General features: G+C 43.2%; 1 protein-coding gene across 11 annotated transcripts in view; it reads right to left on the bottom strand.

Annotated features, from left to right (window-relative positions):
- Nucleotides 1–27294, bottom strand: part of NCALD (neurocalcin delta) — a 347766-nt gene that overhangs the window by 19641 nt on the left and 300831 nt on the right. The window contains exon 1 of one of the 11 annotated variants that reach the window (XM_037133375.2): nt 8181–8316. The exons of the other annotated variants lie outside the window; for them this stretch is intronic. The gene's annotated coding sequence lies outside the window, so the exon portion shown is untranslated. Of the gene's footprint in view, nt 1–8180; nt 8317–27294 lie in introns of those variants that run through there. 11 annotated transcript variants of the gene reach the window in all.

Below are 27294 nucleotides of genomic sequence, written 5' to 3'. Positions count from 1 at the left end.
ACTCGTTCTTCCGAGGCACATTTTATAATCTGCTCTTGTTCCTTTGGGAAAAAGAAATAAACTCTATTTTAGTTCAATAACATCATCTAGGTTTTCCAACACTGTGGTCAGTCAAAAAAAATGATAGAAAGACAAGTAGACAAATGATCCAGAACAGAAATATCACTGAAAGAGACAAAATGCTAGAGAAAAAGAATGTGTGTGGGAGAGAACTGGCTACTTAGTTCTGCCTTATCTGTTTGTAAGAGGCCATGCCTGGCTTTAAGAAGGTGGGTTCTAACACCCAGTCCAACTTTGAGAAGGGGAATTAAAGAAGAGGAAGAGAGAGAATCTTTATGAGTAAAGTGCTGCTTGGATACCTGCTGAATATTATAAACAGACATGAGTAAGGACATAACTGACGTAGCTATCGTGCTAGGTCAGTTATTTAAATCCACAAAGTCAAGTTGCTGTCAGCATAGGGTTTAGATGGAAAAGATGATACTTCATCAAGTTGTTCATGTCTTATATTGTGGCTTATGAAATAGGCCAAATTCCCCTTTTTCAAATACAGATTGTTTCCTATTTTCTTACCCTTATAGCACACGGCCATAGTGAGATAGCAAGACAACACAGTGATGCATGAAGGAGCAGGTCAGCACCATTTCACATCTCAGCACCTAGCGATAACCACCACCGGCATTTGGGGGCGTGTCCTTCCACAGTGTCGAACGCACACTTGTATGAACATGCTATTAATATGTGTTTTAATGCACTCACATTAAAAACAAGACTATATGTATATTATCCCTTTAGTTATATATTTTATAAACTTCGTATGGTGTGAAGAATAAAGACAGCTTTTATTAGATGGGAAAACACCAGTAGCTTCCATCTTCCCAGTCACACAGCCCTTCAACATTTATCGAGGGCCATATACCAGATGCGTTTCTGATGCTGTGGATGCAAAGAAAAGTAAGACGTGCCCCCTCCTCTGTAAGGTGGACCCCGTTGTGTATGTAGGGAGGGTGGTGGCAGGGAGGGGACAGTATAAGAGACTGGGAGTGGATGTGGTGCGGAGAAGCACACAGGAAAGACGCTCAAGCCGAATGGGGCAAACAGGGAAGCTTCCTCAGAGGAGGCGTCATGGGAGCTTAGCTCCTATTCCCACAGTGTTATCGTGTAAGCATGGTCAAGGTAAACCCTTTCTCACAAACAGGCTCTGTATTTATGTTTTCCATTTTTCTTATATTAGGAAAAAAATCTGAAAGTAAGACCTGGAAAGTTACAGAGTGTATAAAACACAACACGTCTCCATTTTAATTATGATTTTCCATTTCCTTTGAGAGTTTATGCTTTTTTGTGCTTATTTGTTTGTGTCTGTCTCACTCCCACTACACAGTTTGCCCCTTGAGACAGAATTTCCATTGGATTTAGTCTCTCTTAGGCCCACAGCAAATGACATTTGGTGATTTAATGAAGGAGGGATAAATAATTACAACATGGAAATGTGGAATAATCTCATTGGAAAAGACATTTTTTTTTCCTGGTAAAAGGATGATGTCCTGGAATTCATAATGCCATTTGGCACACTAATGCTGTGCAGCAGTTAAACACAACTGGCATATCTCACAGAACTAGAACAAATAATCCAAAAATTTATATGAAACCACAAAAAAACCCCAAATAATCACAGCAATCTTGAGAAGAAGACAAAGTCACAGATATGCTACCTGATATCAAACTATATTACAAGGCCAGAATAATCAAAACAGCATGGCACTGGCATAAAAACAGATACACAAATTAATGAAACAGAATAGAAAGCCCAGAAATAAACCCACACCTATATGATTAACTGATATTTGACAAAGGAGTCAAGATACAATGGAGTAAAAAACAGTCCATTCAGTAAATGGTGCCTGGCAAATTGGACAAGTATATACAAAAAAAAAAAAGAAGAAAAAGAAAAAGAAAAAGAAAGAAACTAGACCACCTTCTTACACTGTATATAAGAATAAACTCAAAAGAGATTAAAGACTTAAATGTAAGACTCAAAACAATAAAACTCCCAGGAGAAAATGTAGGCAGTGAAATCTCAGACATTTCTTGTAGCAATATTTTTTCTGATGTATTTCCTTGGGCAAGGGAAACGAAAGAAAAAACAAACAAATGGGACTATATCAAACTAAAAAGGGTTTGCACAGCCAAGGAAACCATCAACAAAAAAAGACTAGCTACTGACTGGAAGAAGATACTCACCAGTGATACATCTGACAAAGGGTTGACATCCAGAATCTATACAGAACTTACACTACTCAACACACGCAAAAGAGCAATCCAGTTCAAAAAGGAGCAGAGGACCTGAACAGACACTTCTCTAAAGAGGACATACAGATGGTCAACAGACATATGAAAATGTGCTCAATGTCACTAATTGTCAGAGGCATGCACATTAAGACCACAATGAGATATCACTTCACACCTGTCAAAATAGCTGATCAGTAAACCCACAAATGACAGATGCTGGCAAGGATGTGGAGTAAAGGGACCCCCACTGATGGGAATGCAGACTGGTGTAGCCACTATGAAAGATAATATGGTAATTCCTCAAAAATTAAAAATGGAACTGCCTTATAACGCAGCAATTCCACTTCTGGGTATATATGCAAAGAGATCCAAAACACTGATTCGGAAGAATATGTGCAGCACTGTGTTCCTTACAGCGCTACTTACAATCACCAAGATGTGGAAGCAGCCCAAGTGCCCATCAATAGACAAGTAGATAAAAAGTGGTGGCACATGTGTGAAGTGGAATGTTACTCAGCCACAAGACAGCACAAAATCTTAGCAGCTGTAACAGCATGAGTGCACCTAGAAGGTGTCGTGCTCAGTGACATAAGTTAGTCCGAGAAAGACAAATACCATACGATTTTACTTATATGTGGAATCTAAAGAACGAAATGAATGAGCAAAGCCAAAGGGTGGTTGCTAGAGGGGAGAGGAAGTTGGGGAACTGGGTGAAATCGTGCAGAGATTAAGAAGTTGTTGAAGGGACTTAACTAAGAAAAAGAAGATAAAAAACATGTGTAGCAAAATGACAGCAAACTCACAATTATTAACAACCACACCTAAAACAAAAACAAAAGTAAACTAAGCAAACAACTAGAATAGGAGGAGAACCACAGAATGGAGATCACATGGAGGGTTAGTAACAGGGGAATGGGAGGAGGAGAAGGGGGGAGAAGGTACAGAGAATGAGTTGCATAGACGATAGGTAGAAAATAGATAGGGGGAGGGCAAGAATAGTAGGGGAAATGTAGAAGCTTAAGAACTTATGACACGTGGACATGAACTAAAGTGAAGGAATGGGGGTAGGAGAGGGTGTGCAGGGTGGAGGGGAATGAAGAGGGTGGAATGGAACAACTGTAATAGCATAATCAATAAAATATATTAAAAAAGAATCAACAAAAAATCAATAAAGAACAAACAGACAAACAAAAAAGAAGTAGAAATTCATCTTACAAAATAGTCACAAGGATGAAAAGTATAGCAAAAGGGAATGTGGTTAATAATACTGTGATAACTATGTCTGGTGCCAGGTGCGCACTGGAAATACCAGGGCTGGGGGACACTTTGTGAAGTATAGCATTGCCTGCATACCCATCTGTAGCTCTCACTAAAAATAAATTTCTAGAGGGCAGCATTTGCATCTCATACTGCTCAAACTTCTTTTGTAATATGCACAGTTCAGGAAATGGCAAGCAGTCCTTAGTAACTGCCAAGGTGACTGATTTCGTGTTCGGAGTTCTGCGCTGCGGACAGACCCGGCCCCTCCTGCTCCCAGGCCAGCGTCTCCCAGCCGCAGGGAGGAGGGAGCCCCCTTCCCATTAGCCAGGCCAACGGCTGCAGGAAGGAGCTTCCATCCAGGGGTCCATCTTTACGGGGAAACAGGCAAACATCATGTTGTACAAGAGCAAAATTCAACTCCAATGGAGCACAGACAGGATTTATAAAGTGAACCTTCCAATAACTTGCACTCCCCTCTTGAGTTCTTTTCTTTCTGAAGAAATAAAAGCTGAGTTAGAGAGGCTGGTTTTTATTAGAATTTTCAAGCTGTCATTTAGTTGCTAAGTTGGCAATTTGCCTGGGGCAAGAATTCAGAAACACGAGGTAATACATAATACATGGGCTTACAGAGCCCTGAAACATTTGCTGGAATTTACAAGTAATTTTGAGTTTTCCTTTGCGGGGGGTTCTTTGGAATACAGCTCTCTAGTGTAGTGTTCAATCAAATCACCATTATTACACTTTTTATTATACTCTGGTTCTGTGCAAATCCCTGTGTGTCTGGCCTTGGGGGAAAATGCCATTCCAATATTTAAATCCACTCTCTTAAAGAATGATTTATTTCCCTAAATATGTAAAACATAGTTTCTTCAAAACTAAACTTAAGCTCCTTCCCTAATGTTTAAAAAGCACTTCTCATTTATTAGCTGTTTTTGCACTAGAAACGAATGGCCTCAACATCTTGGCCTAGTCTCCCAAGGACTGGTTTGTGTAGTGCTATTTTCCACTGAACAGTAATTAAACCACATTTACAAGTTCATTAGCACAGAAAGGCCAATACACAAACAAGGCGGAAGAGCATGCAATACGTTCTTTGGGATATGGGTGTCTGCAATTCAGTCCAGCAGTTGTTTCAGTAGATAATTACACGTATTTTGCTACATATGATATCTGAACTTGTAAAGACCATCTGGACTTGGTTAGACTGTATGCCAAAAATACCAGGGGACATATGACAGAGTTTCATTCCTAGGTGGGGGCCGGCGGGAGACAGAGGCATGCTGGACAATACCTTTTTCTTTTGAAAGGCAGGAATTTCTGTCTGTTTGAGTTGAAGAGGGGGAAAAATAATGCCAGGGAAATGCCACAATTAGCAGTAAAAAAAAAAGTAGTTTGGAGACAAAAGCTGCACCTCGGATAAAATCTTTTTAATCGCTCCATTCAGTCATTAAAACACTTACTTTGTGCCAGGAGAGCATAATGGGGAAAATTTCAGGTCATTGGATAAAACTGCTTGGGTCTATACTGGCTCTGTTGTTGGCCTAGCTCTTGGGTACATCACTTACCTTCTTGGTGTACCCCAGTTTCCTCATCTCTGAAATGAATTCAGTAGTCTGAATTCATCCCTCACTGATGTGATGTGAGAGTTAAACGAGACAGGCTTCTACGTAAACCTGCAGCATTGAGTCAGAGCCAGATATGAAAATGAAACCACATCTTCGCCTTGACGTTCTTTCATACATTATTCTATTGAAACTTTCCAGCAATCCTGTGTGAGAGGCAGGAAGACTTGTTCTATTTTATAAGCAAACAAATGAAAACTCAGAGAGGTTAAGAGACTTGTCTGGAGTCACACAGCTTGTGAATGAGAGAACCAAATGGTAAGCTCAAATTGTACTTGGCTGTTTACTGGTTTTATGTACTACACCCAGCTAGCTCCATGGACAAAGGACAGCTAGAGATGAAGACAACAGTCCCATAACAAGTCAGAAAGAAGAAGCGATGAGAGAGGAGACAACTTCCTACTGGAACTCATTTATTATACACATGTGTGCTAAGTGTCTGCTAGGAGTGAGGCACAGCTGAGGCACTGGGGGTTCAGCAAGAAACCAACAGACAAATAGAAGCCCCTGTTCTCCCAGAGCTTACGATTTAGGGGAGCGGACTCACAGCAGATAAGTAAGGGAGACGGTCGGTGGAGATGTGCCAGGGAGAAAAGAAAAGGAGGAAAGGGGTCAGGGAACACCAGGGCAGGTGGGTGGATGCTGACATTTTAATTAAGAAGCCAGGGAAGGACCCACTAAGAAAGTAATATTTAAAAAAGACCAGAGGAAGTGAGGGTGGTGGCCATAGGGATGTCTGGGGAAAGACTACTCGGGGCTGAGGACACAGCACATGAGAAGGGTCTAAAGAGGAACATGCTTATCCCATTCAAGGACATGGCCGGAGGGGTGGGCCTGAGAATGGAAAGGAGATGAGATCAGAAGAGTAGTGAGAGCCAGGTGATGTGGGACCTGAAGGTGACCAGGACTTTGGCTTTCCCTCTGAATGACATGAAGCCCCAGCACGATTTTAGCAGAAAGGTGATATAGGAGAGATTTATATCCTACAATACCAAGATCACTCTGGCTGCGATGTTGAGAGTAAGCTAAAGAGGGGTGAGGGCGGAGGTGGGGAGACTGGTTAGGGGGCCACTGCAGTGATCTAGGCAAGAGATAAGGGTCACCAGACCCGGGTGGTAGTGGCAGAGGGGGTGACAATTGGTGGGATTCTGGACATAGCTTTTTGGAGTCACCAGGATGGGGTGACGATTCAGCTGTAGGGTGTGAAAAAGACCAGCCCAACATAACTCCAAGGCATTGGCCTAAGCAACTATCAGGATGAAGCTGAGATTTGCTGAAATGGGAAAAGAGAAGGCGAAGCTGGGCCAGTGGATGTGGTGAGGCTGACTTGGCTCCCCGGAGTTACCTTTGAAAAACACAAAACAGACGATGTCATTCTGCTTAAAGCTCTATGTGGACTTCCTGGCACACTTCTAATAAAATCCAGGCTCCCTCCTCCAGCCCAGCAGGCTTGGTCTGAGTGGGCCCCAGCCATCTCTGACTTCTGTCTCCGTCCCCCCCACCCAGCCATGCTCCCCTCCTGTATGGAGGAGATCTTTACCTCTTAAAGGCGTTGGCTTTGGGGCCTTGAAGAATACTTTAAATAGCAAATAGCTTCACCCTTTAGTACATAAATATAGTGTATATTATGTATAACATATATTAATTTTTTCTGAATCTGTACTGCCTTTCATTAAGTGCAATGCACATTTATGCTATTAATATCCACATTCTGTTATTTAGTAATTTGCTCTGAGCAGGATAGCATGGAATTTCCCAACTTATTTTGGGTCACCTCCAGTCTCCTAAAATATAAATCTGGGGTTAATATTGACCACAGATGAAAAAGCCAAATATACAAGTGGAGAAGACATCAAACCACCAACGAAGAGCCATGACCAAGAATTTCAAATATGAGTTCACTTTGTATTTAAAAAGAAGGGAAAAAAAGGCAGAGTTCCTAAACTGGTGCCACGGGGAGAGGAAATGGCGGTGGTGAACGGCCTTTGGGAACGCCCGTGCGCCCTTCTTTGGTTTTTTGTCTCTGTGGAGGGAGCGGTCTGCAGCGTTTCATTTCTGCAATTCCTCATAAGGTTCTAAAAACTCCAGGAGCCAACTCCTCAGAGCCCAGAGGTAGACTTCCCAGGGAAAAGCCTTCAACTTACACTGGATGTCCTGGTTCGCTTCAGAGGAAAAGTCTCAATGCAAACCGCACTGAGGTCGCCTAAAATGAAATTTACGAGATGCTAGCCGCTCGAGTCAAGTTCAGCTACAACAAAGAACACAGAACCCGCAGCAGTTTCAGAATGAGATCAGGACGATTCAAAATGCTTGCCTGTAGGGAACGTGTAAACTTGTCCTTTAATTTTTAACCGATCGATCGTCTAAATTAGGAAAACATAACTAGGAAAAGCTTCCTAAAATGTAGGGAGGGAAGTGATGACAGCTATGACGAATGGAGCAGGCAGTCATTTGCAAGGACTTGGACATGGGGTACGTTGGCCATCTGAATTTTACAGGCAGCTAAAGTCCAACAGCTTCATTTCTAGGCCAGTTGTTTTTCATCCTCACTGGGGGTGGGGGTGGGGGCAACCACTAGATAAAAGCCTGAAGATTACATTGCTTCAGAAATTTCTCATCAAGGAAACTTGCCACCCAGTGGGAGTCTAAGAAAAGACCACATATAGCCCTGGCTGTGTGGCTCATTGGTTGGAGCATTTTTTCCGTGCTCCGGAGGGCTGTTGGTTCCACTCCAGGTCAGGGCACATACCTAGGTTGCAGGTTCAGTCCCAGGTTGGGGCGTGTATGGGAGGCAACCAACCGATGTTTTTCTCTCTCTCCCTCCCTCCTTCTAAAATCAATGGACATATGTCCTCAGGTTGAGGATTGAAAAAAAAAGAGATCATATATATAAATTGACATATTTATATATAATGGGCAAATTAGGAAATAAAACACAGTGGTGCATAAAGGGGAAAATTAGAATATTAAAGAGGGACAATCAAAGTTTTATAACAATCCCAAACTTACTTTTTTCTTGACCAAAGCCTCTGGTAAGATCAGCTGTTGTAAGGAAAGCAGACCTATTTCCTACAAGCGCAGCTGAACCACGAAACGGCTTTGCTGGGATTGCCGGAGTTTGTCACGGAGCCACTGCTGGCAGGGAGGCCTCGTTCCCTGTGAGGCTGGGCACAGGGGCCTGCATTTCCTGCCCGAGAGGACACGTCTGTGATTCTGAGCCACACACCAGGCACTCGCTTCCTTGCAGAGAGGTGACAGAGTTTGAGATGAGGAACTGAACTGGTACCAAATATACCGTGAGCAGGAGGCTCTGGTGAAACAAGCCTGCTCTTCCTTCCACCGCCCCCCTGCTGGAGAAAGCCCAGGAAACCCGTCTGCCCTTCTCACGGAGAGCAGGGCCCGCCTGGAACACAGGGCCCTCACCTACGGCACCTGCACTTCAGGCTGCAGGGGGCCGGGCCCAAGTTTTATTTTTCATAAAAATAAAGTGCAGCTATGCAACTGCCAACAAAACCTACATTTATGTTAAAAATCTGAATAGAAACCCTATCTAACAACAACTCTTTGCACCTCCCCTCAAAATGAGAGTATCATTTTTGGTTTCATTGATAACCAAAGCACGACATCATCATTATTTTAGAAAGGAATAAAGGGACGAGGAATTAGAACATGAACACCCTCGCTCTGATCCAAAAGCATGCCAGAGAAGATAACCGGTTACCAGTTTCCTTTGTGTGTATCCTCCCAGACATTTACGTGCATACGTATGAAATCCATTCACTCTAGCCATAAGTGGCATCATACTCTACCATTCTGTAATCTTCATTTCATTGAAAAGTATGTTGTGGCTATTCTTCCATGTTGTACAAATGGATGTATCTCATCCTTTTAAGCTGCAGAATTTTCATTGATTCAACAGACCATATTGAGTTCGAGTGCTGACCTAGCGCCAAGCTGGTAACATGAGCCTTACAGCCCCTTGGTATTTCACTGCATGAAATTTATTTAACTAATTTCCCTTGATGGGCATTTAGGTGGCTTCCACTTTTATTCCCTTGGCATTCACTTCAGTCCTGGTTTCCCAGTTCTTCTGGGAGTATTTATTGCCAAGAAGTTCTTGGTATAATTTCCACATTTTCCCTTATAGATTTTCCAACAAGCCATTTTCCTCTAGGGCAGTGATTTTCAAATGTTTTCATCTCATGGCACACACAGACTATTTACTAAAATACTGCAGCACACCAAAAACATATTTTATGCCAATCTGACAAAAATAGGTATAATTTTGATTTGTTCACACTGGACAGCCATATTAAACGGTCACCCTGCAGACGTGCAGACACTATGAGGCCATCCCAAAGAAAGAAATCAATGCAGCCCCTGAAGTCAAGGGCATCAGGGGAAGTGCTCACATCCCCTCACCATCAGACATCCTGGCCATTGGATCACTGCATTGGAGCTGCGTGTTGGGGCCTTGGGGACAGGTGCCAGGCGAGTGCTGGCTGCAGAGAGGGAAAGAGTGGGGAGCTCTGGGGCCCTCAGCAATCCCCCAAGGCTGCCAGGGGTGGGGACCCTTCCTAGGTTGGCTGACTTCTGTGGGAATCCAATTGCAATAAATGTCTGCTTAGTTAACAGTACTAAATATTCTCTGATTTAGAAGACAGGAATTATTACTCAGGGTTTTGATACAACCACAAAGCAGAATGGGGAGCTGTCACAGGAGAAGAGCAAACAGACCGGCTGCGTGGGTCCAGGCCTCACCACTAACCAGCGGCTGGAGGTACATGAGCAGCTCGAGTCCCGTTTTTAGACATTCTCTAGGGGCCACAGATGCATTTAGCTAATTGATACAAGCCCCTCCACAGAGTCTAAGAATAGCTCATAATTTTTTTAGTTATTCAACAAACATATGTTTAACATCTACTGTTTCCTGGCTTCGAATGAATATTTTTACAAAAATAGTATCCTACATGGGACAGGGAAAGAAAGGGATTCTGACTGCAGCTTGGAGCACTTTCATTAATATTTGACTTTCATAATTTCACTGTGGAGTTGGGAGAGGGATAGCACATCTTGGTTTTATTCCAAGGATGAGGGGCTTTGGGAAGTTGACTGTCATGACACAGTCCTATCCTTGTGGTCCCAGGGGGGCAGGATCAGAGCCACCTCCCCACCCCGACTGCATCCACATCTTTGGCTCAGTTACTTTTGGTGTTTGAATGGATGCTTCTGTGGAAATTAACTGGTCAACCACTCCTTACCCTGGCCAATGTGGCTGAAATATTAATATTTGTCCATCAACCACATGTACAAATGAAAAGTCCATTAACTAGCCAACAAGGAGAGACTATGAAGTAACTTCTTTTAACCTCTTGCACCTTTTGTGTCCCCCAGGAAATTGTGTGGAAAAAGAATTGGACTTGGTAGTTGAGGAACTAAATTGAAGTTCTTTTTATAGGACCACGTTATGTGACCTCAGGAACGTCATTGGAATGAACTCTGTCTCATTCTTCTACAGTGAAATAGGACTAACAACACCTCTCTCATGGGGCTGTTTGAAGGCCTGAGAAGAAGGAATCCCAGTGACTGAGGAGAGTTCACTATTGTGTCTGGTATCTAGAAGGTGCTCAATAAACATCGACTATTAATCTGAATGAGATAAGGGTTCAGTTTAGTGGGGTGTTTACAAGATGAGCCCTCCACATTTGGGAGCACTCTCTCCCTTGCTTTAATGGAGAATTAGAAAGCACAAGAGCAGGAAAATGACACAGAGAAAGAAAGGAAAGAAAGAAAAGGGAGGGAGGGAGGGAGGGAGGGAGGGAGGGAAGAAAAGAAGGAAAGAAGGAAAGAGAGAAAGCCAAAGAGCCACTGTGAGCTTCCGGCCTGACTGTGGCCCTGGGTTCACTTGCCAGATGTGAAAGCATTTGTGTGTTTGCAAGCAGAGAGGACTCCCGCTGGACTCCTGGCTGAGTGTTTTCCCTGCATGAAAGTCATTATTTTACCCTGAAATTAAGCAAATCAGTTCCATTAGAGAAGCAGTTGATGGAGAGCAGGTCACTGTGCTGTTTCTCTGTGTTTCTTTTTCAAGAGGCTGGGTTGGGGCAGGGGTCGGGGCTGGGGGTGGGTGCCTGGGGGCTGGGCAGAATCAGAGCAGGCTCAGAGAAGTCCTGTGGCCAATCAGCCACCCAGCTCTGAGCCTGGCAGGCTGAGAATGGTATGTTCAGAACAAACTGGATTCCACCAACAGACATAGGATATCAATGATTGACTGAATCAATTCTTCCTTATCTGGGGGAACAAATCATTCTTAGTTGTTTTATTGTTTTTTTAAAACCAGCTTTTCATATGAAGGTCAGAGGTAAAAAAAGAGTAATTTTTTTTTTGAAAAATAAAAACAAAACTCTATCAGTGAGGGAAAAAAATAACCATAGGAAAATCCTTGTCTCTCAACTTCATTTCCCATCACTGCTACTCCCACCTGAGCTCAGAAATGTTAACTCTCTCCATGTTTAAGATTCTGCATCTGACCCGGTCATGTTATTTCTCAGAGATCTTCCCTGTTCCCTACTGAGGGCAGGTTAAAAGCTAAACCTCATGGCCTGGTAATCAGGGTCCTTCAAGCTCACGCCCCAACCTCATAGAAATCACCAAATTTGACCCTGAACTTGCACAAGCACTTTTATTGTCACGCCAGTCCCCACAATGGTACAGTGAAGGGGGCTCATTTGAGATAAACATGAAACCCTTTGTCAGCCTTGTAACTATGGCTCTCTCCTTCTCTACCTGTTGATATCTTACCTGGTGTTCAGGTGGGGGGTATTACTTCCTCCGTGCAGAATTCTCCCTTTCCCAGGTGACCAGTAAGCATGTTGCTTGATTGTTGTTGCTACTTCTCTCTACAGCTCTGAGGGAGATGCTAGCACGTGATAGATGCTCAAGAAATGGTGGCTCCATTCTATTGAGACTATTTCCTATTGACCATAGAAGGTGATACATTGCTTGTGTCATTTTAAAGATTCCCATGAAGCAGAGTGCAGCTAAAATATTTACACGTATTGGTGTTAGCTGGCAATTGTTCAGCAGGTAGTAACCAAAGTTAATGCCTATGGACTTCTCTTCAGTGAGTTTTCTGGGGAACTGAGGGGTTTTTTTCTTTTGGTCTAGGGTCAAAGTTTGTAAGACATGGTATTAATATTTTTTTCTTACATTGTTTTTTCTGAGGAAACTGAAAGTAGTCTTGGGATTTTTTTTTTAATACTGGTATAGTCATAATCAGCTGGCTAATGAAAAGTCCCACAGAATGCATCAACAAGCACGATTTGGAGCTGATCTGTGTGCACAGGAGAGCTGATAAAGTACAGTGGCTAAGGTCACGGGTGCTGGAACCAGAGGGCCCCGCCATCCAACCCTGGCTCTAAGACCTACTGCTAGTTGGACGACCCCTAGGAACTTAGGATCCTCCACGTATCAGTTTTCTCACCTGAAAAGTGGGGTTTTGTCAGGATCAGGTAAGATAATGCAGCAGAGGTTGGCAGAGGGAGCACTCAGCAGCATCTTCTTCATCATCGCCATCCTATTGTCTCTTTGGCCATGTATCCTATCATCTTCACGTCTTTTCTCTCTACTTCAGCTTCCCAGGCCTCCTTTTGCAAACTCACCGGGCACGTGCCCTTCTCTGGGCCTCGCTTATGCCGTTGTTCCCTCCGCCTCAGATGTCTCTGTTCCCTCAGAGCCTCACGGCTCAAATCCTCCCTACCCCACACTCCCATGTCCTCATGACTCAGTCCTTCAGATCCACTCCAATGTCACCTTCTCAGTGCCTCCTTTCCTCACTCCCCAGTAAAAACTTTAACTTCTGATCCTCCTTCTCTACTGTATTGATTGCCTTAGTGCTTATAACTTTTAATATACTATCAACTTTGTTTTGTTTATTGTCCATCTTCCCCCCTAAAATAGAGGCCGCTTGAGGTCACAGATTTTGGCCTGTTTTGCTCATCGTTCTAACCTCAGTGCCTAGAATGAGGTCTTACACATAATAGTTCCTCAATAAAAACCTATTGATTGAATGAATGAATAGTTAAATTTAGTTTGATCTCAATTCTAATTCAATCTATTTTCCCCTTGCTCCTAATCTCTCCACACAGATTACAAAAGTTTTCAATAAAACAGAGAACACTGAACTGGGAATCCTGTACACCTTATCTTTAAACTCACTCATCCTTACCACCAGTATTTACAGAACTCCAAGCGTCTGCAGGGCACTATACGAGCTGCCCAATATCACAAGTTGAAAGAAAGTACAGTCTCTTCTTGCATGAGTTTATAGGGCTTTCCCATATGCTACCCTTTCAGCAGATTCTTGACATATGGTGAGAAAAGAAGCAGCAAGATTAATGACTTAAACTGAGGGTGAAGATTTAAGGGTTTCCCCAAGGTCACGTGGCTGACAAGTTTTAAAGGTGGAAGTAGAACACAGACTTTCGAAATCCATCCACTCAGCAGAAGTGGTATTGTATTGTACCACTCAATAAGGTGTTATTGTAGAAAACAGAGTGAAAGCTCAGGGAAGATGCAGCCAAGTGCTGAAGTGTGTGCGTAGGTTTGTGTGCTAGAGGAAGAGACTTCCTGTCTAGATATTTACATTCTGGTGAATAGCTTATCTCTTTACTTATCTCTTATCTCTTGATAAGAGAAAGTAAAAGGGAAGCTTAATCTTAAGAGGGAAGGTGAAAATAGAGCCACAAAATGCAAAAGATACAAACAAAGGATGCCACTGCCTCTGAAAAAGCTGGGGTACAGCTCTGTGGGCAGATTTTGTGTCCAGCTAAGCAAAGCACCTCCCTTACTAGACATTGTGTGCCCTGGTGGGTTTACTGTGTTACAGTGCTTCGCATCCACCCCTCCTGCCCAGCAGTGACCTTTTCCCACTCCTCCTGCCTTCTAATGGGGTGGTTCATTTCCATTGAGCTACCTCATTTTCTCAAATCCTTGCATTACAATAAACATTGTATAAAATACTATAGAATCGACATAAAAAATTAATGTTCCTCCAATATTCTAAAGTTGTCCAAAAATGCTCGTGGCATTTTCCTGATATGTCACTATGTGGGGCAGGGTCAGCTGGGGCAACAGCACAGGCAGAACCTAAGCCCTGTTAGTGTGACAAGGACAAGCAGGGGAGGCACCCTGCCCCTATAGCATGTCCCCGCACACACATGCAGGAGCCTGCTTCAGGGTCCCCATGCTGCTGAACCATGAAATGCACCGACTTCGTTAGAAGATGCAGAGAACATCAGATTCTGCCTTTTCCTGATTAATGTGACTCTGGCCTTTTTATTTCATCTTTCAACACCAAACGACTCATTTGTACACATAGCTTGGTAGCTATGGTGTCAGCAAAGACAGCCACAGTGTGGAGCTGCAGAGATGAACTAAGGAGAGTACATTTCAGGCTATGCATTGTCATGTGAAGCTGGTAGACACTTTCAGTTTATGAAACAGGCACACGGTGTGTACTCAGAAGCACCGACATAATGATGCTACTAATGGCTAGAGCTGCCAACCTGAAACCTTCTCACTGATGACACACCCACAGATTCCAACATGCTTACACCTACATTAAAACTTGGACTGGATGGTTGGGGTTGGAACGAAAGTGATTTAGTAAAAAAATCATAAAAATCTGAAATGTATCCTAGTTAATTTTACTGAAGAAGAAAGAAATTAAGAAGGAATGGTGTTTTATGTTAACTGTTCTATTTGAACAATGGCAAAGATGAGTTTGCCAGCACTTCTCCTTCCCTTCACTTATGCATTATGATGTGTGACAATGTGTAAAATAGCACAGAACATAACTGCAATCCTGAGTCAATCACTTGTTCTTTTAAGAGCTGCATTTTCCATTATTAGGAAATTATGCCAAAATAGAATTTGATTATATTCACACGGAAAGGGATAATACAAGAACAATGGAAGCCTAATAAAAGTCCAAGATTAACACATTTCAATAATCAAAATGGAGTTGAATTAATTTTTGCATGGAAACCAAAAGTAAAAGTTTTAAATCTGAATTTTAATAGTGGTACACATACAGTTTAAATTATTTTCTCTTTAAATTATACAGGCTTTACTTGTACACAGAAAGACATTTTTTAACTATTTAAATTTATCCCCAACAGATCAAATATGGGATTGAAAAGTTAAAATGAACATTAGACCTAGATTGAAACTGTGAGCTATGTACTATAATACACAGGAGAAGCTTGGAGTAGTATCTTTATTCAAGGACATTCCAGGTCCTTTGGAATTATTCTACAAGAATTTCCTCAAAATGAGTTGTGTGCCCAGGACTGTCCAAGAGGTCCCAGTGGGGTCCCGTTCTATGGGGTAGAAAGGGAGAGAGAGTGACCAGCTAGGGAAGCAGAGAGACTATTGTTCCCATCAGAGACAGGGTCTCTGTACTCAGGGAGCATAATCTAGATAAAGTGAGCACATCACTCAGGAAACAACAAGCGTAGGGTTTTCACTATGAGATTTGGGGAAGGTGTAGTTAGCATGGTTGGGTTTTGCCTATATCTTGACCTGTGTAAAAAGGAGACTTGAACTTGGGGTGGTGACTGCACAACACGATTAATAGGTGAACTGTCCACCAGGAGCCCATACAATTTCATTAACAAGTGTCACCTCAATAATTTCAATGTTCAAAAAAAGCAAAGGTGGCTCTATGGTCCCGTGACAAGGGACCGGGACAGTGCAGGCAGGTGGGCACAGAGATAGCGATGCCTTTCTCCTGAACCTTCCTTGCCCCCCATTTCTCCGGGTCCCTCAGACAACACTGAGCTATGAGTGACACTACAAATTTGGAGGCTCTTTTCATTAGCGACAGACACCGGAAGAAACAGGACAGTAAACCGATCTGTTTGTAGATTTATGAGAACCTCATATGAGATTCAAACTATAGAAAGATCCCGAGGCTGGAGCTGGCGGTGAAGCTCTGCGTAGAGCATCTCCCAACCAAGTTTTGTGGGGAACCTGCTCCTCTGTCTCTGGGTGGGGACTGAAAATGGGGCAAACAAAGGCCCCCCAGGACTCAGAGTAACAAGAGCCAGTGGGAAAGCATCCCTCCGGCCAAGGTGTCGAATCGGAAATCACAGAGGCGGCTCAGAGTGTGTGTCCTCACTTAACCCTTGGAGGGAAGGTGGGAAAACACTGACATGCAGAGTTCACTGACTTGGAAGCAGGACTCCTTGTGACTTTTAAAGAGAATACAATTCGCTGGTGTTAGGACCAAAGACCAAACAAGGCTCAGTCCCTAGGCCATCACCCCAGTTCCATTCTTCTTTCTCCCCCCTCAGGTCCCACCATTCCTGGCATTCAGGGCCCTCAGATTCTCCCCAAGGATGCCAGCCTGTCCCCCTCTCCTCCATTCAACCTTCTCTCTGCCGTCTTCATCCCACCAGGGCTCACCCATTGGAGGCAGTATCGCAGAGCATTGGGGAGCTTGGTCTTTTGGGACAGACCCAGATGGGAACCCCAGCTCTGCCTTGCCAGCAGAATGCCCCTCAACAAGACCTTTTACCAAAGCAAAAAAAAAAAAGTCACTTCCTGAAAACAGAGCATTTTAGACATCTCCATGTCCAAAGACAATCATGACTTGACTTTGGATGTTTTTCCTAGTCAAAGAAATAGCCCCAACGTAGTAGAGAACTCTCCATCTCCAGCAAGACAGATACAGTTTGCAGAATTTTTTTTAAAGCTCCTCCCTACCAAGGTTTAAACATCTTAGAGCTGGAGTTTCAGGCTGGGTTGGGATCCCATTTCACTACTGGTTTATCTACCACTTATCTTCACGGTCAAGGTTAAGCTAGTCAGGAAATAACCTATGAGAATTTCTACTAACCTTGTGCTCCCACTGTGGTAGCAGGACACAGTAGTGCTTCCTGGCCTTGAAAACCTTTTGGCACACGCAGAAGATGACACTATCCATGCGGCACCCTGGGGCAGGTGAATGCGGGTGCTGGAGGCTCTGGGAGGCCCAAGTGGTCTTATCACCCAGAAGGCCAAGGGGTCAACAGATAGCACCCCATTCACAAGGCCCTACACCTCTGTGAGAAAGCCAGACTTAAATGACCAAAATAAAATTTAGTAATTGTACAAAACAGAAAAATCTCACCACTCTGTTCTGAATGCCCCCTCCACTGATTCAGAGTAACTCGACTGCTTTCCTTCCAATTATACCTGCTTTCCCATGTTAGCTGGTCATCTCCTGTGGAACGAAGCACACACACGTCCCTACTTGCGGTACTCGGCTATGGGGTTCCAGCAAACAGTAGTTTCAATTATGTAGAAATAAGCTTTAAGATTTGGTCACTGAAATCCAGAGTAAGAAAATCAGTCAACAGAATCTTTTCATCTCCAGCCTCACCGATCCTGTGTCAAATTTTCTTATCACATACAAAATCGGGAATACCGAAATCAGATTCTCTACCCCTGTGGACTAGCTAGAGCTAATTAGAATCTTTTCTCCATAGGACCCAGTTAAAATAATGCTTTTGGGAGGGAAGATTTAATTACGAAGTGATGTTCCAATGTAGTTAGCGAGTAGGTTCTGCTTCCAGAAGTCCATTTTTTCCCTTGCTGTTTGGCATAACTGCAATCACCTGCCATGTGATAAGCCTCTAATGCATCTGAGGGCCTCTCTGTCCCCAAGTCCAGTGATCACTCCCTCTTCGTCACAGTCACACGCCAGCCAGGTGCTCAATGTTTTCCATGCATCGTCTCATTTAACCCCTGAAACAGCCTTAGGAGAAAAATACCCCATTTCGCAGATGAGGGCACTGAGGTTAAAGAGATGGGACAGCTTCTCCAAGACCAGGCAGATCATACATGGAGGAGCTAGATTAGAATCCGGCTGTACCAGACTCCAAATACCTGTTATCACAGTGTAGCTCGGCACCACAGGTAAAGAAAGGCGGCTGAAAATGAAGACCCCACTTGGATAATACTTCACAGCTTTACAAAGCATTTGCACATTCACTACCTTCTTTAATTGTCCACAATAACTCTGCAAACTAGTTATGAGGAAAGTGAGGTTCAGAGAGGGGGAGTCATGGAGCAAAACAGGCAGAGAAACCTTAGGCCTCCTATATAAAGACGAAATTCAGAAGCACCAACATGCAATGAGGTTACCTGATGATAAGAAATGAACATAGACTTTGAGGTCAAAGATTTGAATTTGAGTTCCCGTTCTGTCACTTGCTAGTTAAGGGACCCAGAGCAAGTCACTTAACCTGATGTGCCTCAGTTTTGCACATGTAAGATGGGCACGACAACCATGCCTTGCAAAGTACGGATCTGACTGGGTACCGCATGGGAAAGCATTGTGCACCTCACCCGGTGCCGTGCAAACCCAAGTGTCTGCTACCTGAAAGCGGAGCGTTCCTGTGAAACCTTTCCTAAGCTGAAATGATGTAAGGCAAAGAAGCAATGACCACTAATTTGCAGGGAAACATTTTTAAGCATCCCTAGACCCCCCAAAATTATGCCAAATCACACATAAAATGGAAAATAACACCAACATCGAGTTAAAGCAGTGCCACTCTCTCTGCTTGGGGTGCTCTCCGCCTGCAGAATGGCTCTCTGCAAAGCAAACACTAAATGCTGTTTTCATTTTTTACCTTTTTGGTAAGTGAAAATCACCTTTGGATTTCTATTGGTTAGAAAAAACAGGTGCTAATGTAATTATATATTTCATAAAAGCTGTGGCATATTGTGAACTTTCAAAAAGCGGGGGATACTTTTATTATTCACTAGCACCTTTATTATTAAAGTGTTAATAATAACAAGGGCAATAATAATAAAAGTTGTGATGTCCATATGTTAGTGTTATTTCAGGTTCATTTCAGTCTCTGTAAGATGCAAACAGGAGCAGACTCAAGGCAGACCTGCGTAACAGCTCAGGCTGACTCCGATTCTTGCGATGAGATTTGAAATTCAGGTCTTCACATGCAAAGCACTGTATTTTTCCTGAACTTTTGCTAAAAGGACATCCTTGTCCTCTTTTCATCCATCAGAACCAATACCCCAAGTTGTCTTCACCATATGCCTCCGTAATGTGAGTTTCACAATCCACCATATTTACTGGTATGTCTTTGATATCATTTAATTAGATAAATCTTTGAACGGTAATAACAATTACCTTGTAGTTAGCTAAGGATTCCTTTCTCACTTGGCCTTCCCTAATATCCCACCAAAAAGATGCCTAAATACTATGACACAGTGAGGGAAATGCAGCCTAGATCTGGAAGGGCTGCCCTCGCTCCTGTGGGTGTTAAAGGGAAAGGAGACCTGATTGAAGATAAATACGGGCTAAGGAACAGATACAACCCAATCTCAACTATGTCAATCTAACATGGCACTCAGAGTAGCCAACTCCACAATCTCTGATTAAAGTGGCCTCCACAGGGTCACAGGAGAAGCCCACTGCTGAAAGCCAGAGTCACATGCCGTATGGGAGGTGCACGCCTGCAGAGCCGTGATGAGGTGTCTCCTCCTCCTCCCTGTTGTATGTTGGGCAAATTCGGATTAGTCTACGCCAATGATGGTAGTTGTATTCCCTGTGCATGGAATATACTGGGGGAGGCTTGAGCCTCAATTCTGGGCAATGAAACATAAAATACAAGTTATTAGAGGCCTTTGGGGAAAGGAAAAGAAACAGCCTTCTTCTGCAGTTTGATGTCATGGCTGAACCTGCCATGGTCCTTGTGACCACAGAACATTAGGACAAAGTGACGCTGGGTATGTGAGGAAAGGTAGATAGGAAGACCCTTGATGACATTATCGAGCCACCTCTTGGGCTGTTTCCCATAACTTTCAATTCCATGAGGTGAGACATCTCCTCTGTGGAAGGAGTTTAGGGGACTGCATGTGACAGCATCCCAACTGGGACCCCGCAGAACCCAGTCACACATCCCCTCAGATCGTCTCTTCCTTACGTCTATTTGCCAAGGACCCTTTGCAGGCTGAGCATGGGGGGAAATGATTACACACTAACAACTGTACGAGAAAAGCTGATTTGAACGACCAGCCACCATCAACTCAGACCCTCCCCATCCAACGAATGAAACACATTCATTTCTGAACACATCCCAAAGGCGCGGGTTGTTCCCAGAGGGTGAAAGAGGTCCAGCCAGCTGCCTTGTTTGGGTCCCCATGCCTTAAACAGAAGAGAAGAAGTGCCAGAGCAGACTTACAAGCATTGTCATTTACTCTAAGTATGCATGGTTAGCAAATTTAAGCTTTTATAGTACATGTAACAATTCAATGTACTATAATGTTAACATTTGCAAGTGAATTGTTGGATTAATAAAAAAATTAAGACACAGGCACCATAGCAGCTGTGGTCCAGGGACCTAATTAAAGTGCCATGGGAACATCCCATCCGTCAGTCTCGTCAGCGTAGCTCTAGGAGTTGCTGCATAAACCTAAGGGGAGATAATAACAAAAGTCTGAACGTGTGGTCCTTTGTGAATATGAGGCCCAGGTTATACTGAAAAAACCCACCTTTGCCCATCTGCCTCCTGTCCTGCCCAGGGTGGGCTCTGGTTGGTTGCTGTGATTTTTGTTTCTTGCCCTGTTCCAGTAAAGCATTCCTTATGAACCAGAGCCTTACACACACCGACACATTTAATCCTCATAACAATCATCGGAAGGAGGCCCTACCATCAACCTCACTTAACAGATGAAGAAACTAGAACCAGAGAAGTTAAGTGAACTATTCAAGGTCACACAGCTAATCAGTGGGAGAGCCAGGAAAAAGTGCAGGGCCGTAGCTCCAGAGCTCATGTTTTTAACCAGCACGTTAACAGTCTCGGTGCTGATGCAACCACGCAACCCAGTGAACCTGGAGGACAGAACCGGGTGTCAGCCAGGGAGCGTGTGAAATTTGTTGGTGCCACAGTGTAATCACTCTGCCCTCCTCTCGCCCGGGAGTGTATGCACACCTGTTTTCTGCACGACGAGTGTGGCAGCATCTTCTTGGCCGTGCGGGTTGGGTTTACCTCTCTATCCATCTACAGTCCCTTTAAAAAGCTTTTCAAAGCCACCACACTGCTCTCTAACATTTATTGACCGTGGATTAGGAAATCCAGGTTTAACCGTGGATTAGGAAAAAAGCCGTTAAAATAATTACGACATTCTGAAATTAAGCTCATTTATCTTTTTCTTCGGAAACAATTTTCACATTATAATTGCTGCAGTGGCTTCCATACTCGGCCTCATAGAAGGCTGCAGGACGTACGGTCTCCACGCTCAGGAATGCTTCACAAAACAAGCAAAACATAATCATTAAAACTGACCTGTCGCAGAATTCCCGTTCTACTTGCTGAGCAGAGTTAGAAAGGGCACTGACTGGGCAAGTGTTCTGACGCCTTGTGGAACTTCATCTGGGACCAAGTCGGACAAAATGAATTTGTAGAAAAACTTAGATTGCATGTAGGCGGTGACGTCCGCCAGATCTGGGTCCAAATCCTGCTCCACCATGGAGTGGGCAGTGGGTCACGTGTGCACTCTCAGAGGTGCTGAGGAGCACTGTCCCCTGTGAAACAGGGATGATATTGCGGAGGTACAGACGGTTGTCATAAAAAAAAAAGTATGTAAAACGTGTGTACATATACAAAGGAAGAAACTTTTGCCCATCCCTCCTCCTCTAGGTAGGTCACTCCCCAAAAGGCACTGATATGACAGGCTGAGTTTCCAGACTACTGATATGCCAACAGGAAAGCGTATACTTTGTCAAAGTCTAGTACATTCCCTCTGCTCCTTGCTTTCGCCTGGCTCCTGGGATATAAAGAAATCTCTGGTATTTTCTCCTCCTTGCTGCTTATATATATAGTACAGTGACTCTGTCCCTCTCAGCTTAGCAGATAAATGGTGGAAACACTGAGGTTTGAGTTGAGAGACTGGAGGAGGTCTCATGGGGGCTGGGAGTCTAAACCATCCACTGTGACCAAGCAGGCCAACCCTGGTTGTTCAGCTAACGACAGGAGGCACTTGGATTCCTCCAACATTTGTATATTTATAGCTTCTAAGGAAATCTCAAGTTGGGGCAGAAGGGATCAGAGGAACAGGATTTGAAGATTTTCAGGTCTGTGCCTACAACCTGCACTAACACTACCACCCAGAGTACAAAGGAAGCCTCACTCTCCTAAACAAAGGCCACGTGCAACCCTCCTCTCAGTTGCCTCAATTCTGAGAGAGACATGTCCACCCTCCCTTTTCAAATTTTCTTTCTTGCACTGGCAAGCAGACAGCCCTTGGGTGGAGTTCTAGGCCAGGCGCTCAGGGGCCCCTCCGTGTCTCGGCTTTGGCCAGGCCACCAGCAGGCTGGTGCAACACTTCTCTTGCAACAGGATATCTGTATTATCATAACAGAAATCTATTGCTTTTTTATATTCTTAAAGTGTCAGTTTTCTGTTGGTAATAGTTTAAAATAAGTTAAACAATAATTTTAATAATTATAAAAATTGATATACTTAACAAAAGTTTCTTATGCTAATATGAGTTAAATATGAATTAAAATATAACACAATGGCAATTTATTTATTTCAATGATTATATAAAATTTAATTATTTAAAAATTATATAATAATTTTAAATAAGGGAATGTCTATTAGTTTGTTTATTTGTTTATTGGTGGCAGGAAATATGCCCTTTAATAGAAACCAACACATTTAATCAAGAATGTTTTACTTCTTCCAAGTGGAAATCCACTACCAAATCAATTTGGTACCAATCCACTACCAATCAACCACTCCACTTCCGGGAGTGGTCTGCAGCTGGCCCTGGGATTATGAATTATAAAGAGGTCTCCACTTGATAACATCATCCCACACTGCATGCTCTCCTGTTTGGCAGGGAAGTCAGATTATTTTAGGATGGTAACATCTGAGTTCATTTTTTTTTCATCAGACATAGACCCAAATGCAGAAATGACCAGAGTGTCGTTATGTTCCTTTGTGCTCTATTGGAAAATCACACATAGCCAAAACAATGCAAATGTCCATCGACAGATCAATGAATGAGAAAAATGTATATACACACAATACTACTCACTCTTTAAGAGAAATGAAATTCTGAAACATGCTACAATGCAACAAACCTTGAAGACACTATGTTAAGTGAAATAAGCCAGACATAAAAGGACAAATACATCATGATTCCACTTACATTAGGCACCTAGAAAAGGCAAATTCACTGACAGAAAGCAGAACAGAGGTTACCAGGGCTGGGGAAAAGGGGGTGAATGAGAGGTGTGCTTACTTCATATAGAGTTTTTGTTTGGGGTAATGGATAATGGTGATAGTTACACAATCCTGTGAATGTACTTAATGCACCTAAAATGGTTGATGGTATATTTGTTGTCATGTATATTTTACCATAACTCAAAAAAAGATAAAAGAAAGAGAGGAAGGACTACCCAGCACTCCCAGTATAATGACTCCATGAAAGGGGAGGGTCCCTGAATCCCACGGGGCCTCCGCCTCCCGGTTTCCACACGTCACTGGGGCAGAGCTTTCCTGAGTGACTGAGAAAAGATCAAAGCCCAAGGAAACAATGCTCTTCCCGAGACCTGGCAAAGAGCACTTATTAAAGCAGTCCCGCTGGCACAATAATGGACTCCCTGATTGTTTCTGTTCATTCAGGGGAACAGGACACCCCAGCGGCCAGCCAGGAAGGGCAGGCAGCGCTCAGCTCTCAAAGGCTGCCCCGCCCTCTGGCCAGATGGCAACCCAACAAGCCTGCTGTGGTCTTGTAACTGGTGACCATGCATATTACTTGTTTCCAAATTCACACTGCAAAGTCTTCAGACGTTTCTGGGAAAAAAAAGATTTCCCCCAAACAATGGCATTTTCTTTTTGGGGGGCTACCGTAATAAAACTTAATTCCTTCATGTCTGCTCATGAAATATGAAAATTTTTGATTTTTATGGTGCCATTATAAACAGATTTCCTCCTAAATATTTTCTAGAATATGTTAATTTCCTTGGTCTTCTAAATAATTCTGGCTAAGAAAACAGTAAATGTTTTTTTAAAGTATATATATGTGTATATATATATAGTTATTTTATTCATGAAAAAAGTAACTGTCAGCTATAATTCAGTGGAGTTAAATACAAAAAGCATAATTTACATTAGCTTCCTTATTACTAATAATGATTATAAAAATAACTAAAATTCTGGGGGTTGTTATGGAGATACCACCACCCTTAAAGTGTAAAATATAATTTGTTGAGGAATATCTGATAACACAATGAAAACTAACAGAGACAAGCAAACTCAATCAAAATCTTTAAATTCTAGCTTTTCCTCTTTGCATTTGGATTACTTCAAAACAAACTTAGTGCCTGGAAGTAATCACAACAAAGAGTGATTTCCAAATGTGGCAAAACTTAAATGGAAGCTTCAGGCTGGTTCAAACTCAGAAGGAAATCAAAGCCCTTCATGTTAACCGATGAGAGTGTTTTGACCGGGCTCCAACCCCGGTGGACACCGAGGTGTGGACAGGGAGCCAAGCGGTGAATATGGATAAACACAGCGCGGTCCCCACTCTGCAACAACGAGCAATCTGGTGCATGCACAACGACGTGAGCTACAAATGTGCACCTTGGAGGTAATTTTAAACAGGCCAGCCATCACATTAAAAATGAAAAACAAACAGATGGGATGAATTTTAATAATACATTGTGTTTAAGCAAAATGTATCCCAAACATGATCATTTCAACATATAATCAATGTTTAAATTAGTAATGAAATATTTTAAATTCCTCTTTTTTTTGGTTCTCAATCTTTGAAAGCCAGGGGGTCTCTTTTACTTACAGCACATCTCAGTTGGGGCCAGCCACACTTCAGGTGGTCGATAGCCACATGTACTGAGTGCTACCACATTGGACCAAGAAGACAGTAAGAAGCACAGAAAATATGCAAATAGCTCAAAAGCAAGACCATTCCTTATCAGGGCTATAAATTAGCCATAAAAAACATCTGCGGCACCTTCAAAGAGGTGGTTTCCTTGTGAATTTTGAGTTAGGACATGAATACTCAGACTTGCATTATATAAAGAGCTGACTGGAAGCCGAAGGGAAGATCTAAAAGTTGGGACCGAAGTAAAAGGAATTAGGAGTCCAGGCAAGAGATGCTGGGACTCCCGGGCAAAGGCTAGGGTGAATCTAAGAGATACTTCGGAGGTAGAATTAGATGCAGTGACTGAGCAGAGATAGAGGTGGTAGAAAACACAGCATGTGAGCACCCAGCCACCATTTCTCTTCTTCCCTGGTAACAGAAACCTGACTTTGTTCAGGTGTTCTGTCTCCTCTATGATGCCTTGTTTGGGGGAAGGTGAAAGAAAGGATTCCCAGCCTCAGGAGTGTGGATCTTGATCAGCATAAGCCAATTATAGTAGCTTTGTCTTTTCATTGACTGGCTTGGGAAGAGACCTGGAATCCAACCTTGGCCAATGGGACTTACAGGTTAGTGTACAAGGGTGGGGGTGGGATTCTGAGAAGGGCTTCTTAGATCTATGATACAAGGAAGTCTCTGACTTGGCGTGGTGTGGTGAGGATGTCCTGTCTGGAACTACTGCAGCCAATGTCATCCTGAGGTGAGTCAACCAACATCTGAGAAAAACAGTGGAAATAGGGGCTCTTGATGATGTCATTAAACCACAGAAATAACCAATCCTGGAAACATTTCACCTCTGAGCTGTTTGTTTTGTGAGAGAATACATGTGTGGATTATTGAAGACACAGGGGTTATCTCTTATTTGCAGGTTATCTCTTATTTCCACCCTAACAGGAAAAGGGAAGAGTCTAGACAATGCCCCGCCACAGCTAACAGCCGTAATGTCTTTCCTTTGTTCTATAGCAGATCAAGCTCTTTTGCCTCCTGTCCTCATAGACTCATCCCAACAGCCCTGGGAGGTGTTTAGGCAGACACCGTTGTCTGCTTTTGCCCGCACAGTGCCCCCTCTCCCATTCTCCTTTGCACTCCCAGCAACTAGCCAAGTGCCTAAAGTAATAACAATTGGTATCACTTTGTAAGCTTTTTCTACATGTCAGAAACTGTTCAGTGTTCCATACACAAAATCTCACTCTCGCCCCTAATTTACAATAGCTTACAACTCCCTGAGTTGGATTGTAGTATCACCATTTACCAGATGAGGAAACTGAAGTTCAGAGGGGTTCAATAAGTTCAAGTTCTCAAAGTTAGTGACAGAGTTGCAACCTGAACCCAGGCATGTCTCTCTGTAAAGGTTATGCTCCTTACCCCTATGATACAATGGCCCAGGGCAAGGCCATATGTTTACCGAATAAATGCATGAATCAATTATACAAGCAAATGGATGCTCAGAGATGAAGTGCCTTGCATAAGGTCACCCTGCTAAAGACAAAGTCATGACTGGACACAGGTCTTCTAACCCCAAGTCTACCACCCTTCCTACCCCTTCCCATGATGTCGTCAGTTTTGCTGAGGTGTAACTGACAACCCATGACTGACATTCATTTGGCACTTGGTTGGATATCGTCTTGAGTGGTTACTGGCAATCGCTTTGTGTATGAGTCTTTTCTGTACAACAAGATTGCCCATCCCTTCAGGTGGCACAGCTTTTTGTAGTTCCAACAGCTATCAGAATAATGTATTTTTCATGGCTAAGAGCTCTGTTTTTCAATACAGTATCTTCAAAACATAGATCTATTATTGTTAAGATGACCACACATCACTCCTGGTTTGCTTGCAAGTTCCTGGCTTACACCTGTTGCCCTGGCTTTATCATCAGTGGAGTAATACTGATACTCTCAAAAGTAATCCTACTTGAACAATAAACCATACGGTCACCTTAATCATGGTAAACAAAAGCACAGCTGCATTCAGATGACAGTGGACCCAACAGCCATCAAGGTCCCGCCCAGACACTGGACACAGAGAGCCTTCCCGCACAGGGCCACACACACCTCACACCGCTTGTCCACCATTCAGCCCACATCTCCTTTCTCTCAAAACCTCTGTATCAGCAGTTTCCCTTCCAGCAGCCCCTTTCCAGCCTGCGTTGCACGTCCTAAGGTTTACC

The sequence above is a fragment of the Artibeus jamaicensis genome, unplaced genomic scaffold, assembly GCF_021234435.1.
Source record: "Artibeus jamaicensis isolate MK-2021 breed Jamaican fruit bat unplaced genomic scaffold, CSHL_Jam_final scaffold_916, whole genome shotgun sequence".
NCBI classification, from domain to species: domain Eukaryota; kingdom Metazoa; phylum Chordata; class Mammalia; order Chiroptera; family Phyllostomidae; genus Artibeus; species Artibeus jamaicensis.
Note: the sequence above shows the minus strand (reverse complement) of the source record. Positions and strands in the feature narration are given on the sequence as shown.